This window comes from Limulus polyphemus, unplaced genomic scaffold (assembly GCF_000517525.1).
Source record: "Limulus polyphemus unplaced genomic scaffold, Limulus_polyphemus-2.1.2 Scaffold330, whole genome shotgun sequence".
In the NCBI taxonomy this organism is placed as follows: Eukaryota; Metazoa; Arthropoda; class Merostomata; order Xiphosura; family Limulidae; genus Limulus; species Limulus polyphemus.
In genome coordinates this window covers 381,538-384,949 of record NW_013665940.1, presented here as the reverse complement: position 1 = coordinate 384,949, position 3,412 = coordinate 381,538, and positions in this window count along the sequence as shown.

Sequence of the window (3,412 nt, the reverse complement as noted above, 5' to 3'; positions counted from 1 at the left end):
AATAGTGAATTTCAACCTTCAAAACTTCTAACACCATACTAATAGCGAATTTCAACTTCAAAACTTCTAACACTATACTAATAGTGAATTTCAACCTCAAAACTTCTAACACCATACCAATAGTGAATTTCAACTTCAAAACTTCTAACACCATACTAATAGTGAATTTCAATTTCAAAACTTCTAACACTATACTTATAGTGAATTTCAACTTCAAAACTTCTAGCACTATATTGACAGCGAATTTCAACTTCAAAATCATAGAAATAGAGTGTTCAAATCGTCTTGCGAAGCGTTTTACAGTATGTTTATTGTCTCTCGTTGTTTTTTGTTTGTTATGTTACATCAAGTTTCACTGTCAAAAATACTCGATTTGGTACATTTGAACGCTACCCGTTTATATCTTGGTTAACATAACAGTCTAAATACCTGAACAAAAAATAATTCATACATCGGCTACCTGGTCCAGTTACCATATCGGTTTAGCAATTTTACTCGATCAAAAATCTAAGATAAACTATAACTTCATGCTTTACAGTTCTGCTTTTATTCTTGATAAAAAATATATATATTCCCATAATCTCTACTTCGCATGTGAGCTGTTTCTCGCTGACATCGTTGGTGGACGACGAGGAAGAAAATCCAGAGGTGTAATCATTCTGTCACCAAATGACATAGAATACAATTAGTCATAGGTGACGTACTCCAGAAATAGCTGCCTGAGGCTGGCCTGCTGGGGTGATTGATTGGAATAACAGGCTACAGATTCTGTGTTTCAAGGATCGGCCATATTTGGCCCTTTGTTCTTTTAAATGGCAGTTCCATCAGTGGTCAGATAAATCTCGCAGAATCCTGACAGCAGTAGTATGAAATAGAGGTACTAGAAATAATACGCATACAAAGTTGAATGGACTTGATATGGTTAATTCTAGCATTGTATTAATATATAGATCGAAGCTTCCTACTTAAATACAAGGATCTGTAATACCAATCTTTTTCTGAAAACAAAAGAAAGCCTAGTTTAAAATAGTGTGAAATCCATATACTTCAAGAAGATTCACTGCAAAATATGCGATTAGGTGTTATAACATTAGTACATTACTATGTATATATATATATATGTATAATAAATTAAATTAACTTACATTTTTAGCTACTCTGGAAAAACATAAAAGGAATTATTTTGAGCATCTGATCAAAACTTTTTTGTTTTTTTCTTCTATAAAGCGAAATGTATATGACTCTCAATGAATGATTACACAGGCCTGCGAATTTAACCTTCATAAAGGTTGTTTTGGTTTTAATAACGGATTCTCCATAATTCAGCTACGCAGATTTCGAAAATAATATTCATTTTTTTTTCTATCACGTAAGGACTTTTTACAACTCGGGAAGATATAAAATCTCTTACTTAGATGAAATTTTTATTTCTTTTACCACAATGAACAATTTGATTACTATATTTGTTAACAAAAATACAAACAAACTGAATAAAATGGAAGAACATTGATGTAAAACGAACATGCATCCTCATTCATCCTGATTATTTTGTGAAATCTACGTCCTTTAGTCTCAAAATTAAGTGTTGTGGTATTTCTTTTATGTATTGCGTTATGACATTTTGTGAAAAATCTGTACGTGATGGAGAAAAATGGATATCATTTTCGGATTCAGCGTACAAGAATTATAGTAGAACGTGTAAAAATATCAAAACAATAAAACCATCCCAGGCCTGTGTTATCAATATAAAATCTGTCCTATCTCATCTTTCGATCATAGTAAAACAATATTAGTTTAAGAAAAGTAACGAATTGAACATAATCAATAAACGTGCGATCAGTGTGAGAAGACTTTGTAGACTGAAGAATGTTAATTTTTTTCTTCAAGAAAGGCGGCTCCTTACTTAGAATGTCTCTTTTCACTAGTTAGCTTTGTAAATAGAAAGCCTAGCAAAATAATTAATGTTCTACTTAGCATTTGAATTTATGTAACAATATTGTAGTTATGCTAGATGGCGGTACTTTCTGATCACGCTCTTAGAAGTTTATGGTAGATCAACTGTCGGCAAGATTTAAGAGCAGCCAAAATCTCGGAACGTTCAATATAATAAGATCGATAGACAGTGCTCAAAAAGGTTTACTGTTCATTTATAGCAAAATATAACTAGATGTAGCTATTTGTATTATATCTGTGTCAGACAAGACCTACCTTATAGAAATTCGACCATTTTATATTCACACATCCGCCATACCACATATAACCTAAAGCCAGACGAATATCAGTGGAGCAAACGCATGCTCAGGGTGAACCAAGAACACAAGTTACGGACTCCTAGCTCTTCTTGTGTGTAACGTACTTTTTTGCTCTTCCAAGCTAGATTTTACACCACGCATTTGTTGAATTATACACTACGTATGTAAAGTGACAGTGTGCCATTCTCAATGATATTGACGAAAAATGTGAAACGTTACATGTACTCTCTATATATATACATGAAACATATATAGCTTAAAGCATTTCGTAAAATTTTAAGTCGTGTTGAATTTCGTTTTAGAAGTTATTGGTGTTATTTATCACAAATTAAAAGTATAAAAATATATGGTAGCCTTATTTACAACACTATTCTTGTTGTTGTTTTTAATAAGCATTATTTTTTTCACCCATATATATACAATAACTTATCATGCTTTTTTTTTCAAGTGATACGAAGCTATTCTGTGTTGTTAAGTGCAAAATACCCTTTTTTCGCTTACAGAAGTGTAAAATACAGTTTGAAAACAAGTTGCGAGACATCGTACGAGTTCACATCAGAAAGACTCTTAACACAATTTGAATTATATAACTGATAGAGCCACGATTTTCTTTGGAAACCACTGCTGCGGACGTAGTGCGCGCGTATCCACTAGCTCCTGCACTGTCGCGCCACAGTGCCAAATGTTATCGGTGCCAAGTCGCTCAAGTGTGTGTTCTTGTCTTAACACAAATCATGACGTGAGAATAGTCTTATAACTATTATAAAGAGCAGTACAAGCCAAGACATGAAATCAATGCAAAATGTTAAGATGAGCACTAGTAAGATGTACATTAAATACTAACACAAAATAAAAAGAAACGAATAGTTTAATTTCAAGCAATCAAGAAAAGAAACTAATGTTGCATATTAAATACTAAGACTAGCCAGGAAAAGCAACTAATGTTGCATATTAAAATGCTAAGACTAGCCAGGAAAAGCAACTAATGTTGCATATTAAATACTAAGACTAGCCAGGAAAAGCAACTAATGTTGCATATTAAATACTAAGACTAGCCAGGAAAAGAAACTAATGTTGCATATTAAATACTAAGACTAGCCAGGAAAAGAAACTAATGTTGCATATTAAATACTAAGACTAGCCAGGAAAAGCAACTAATG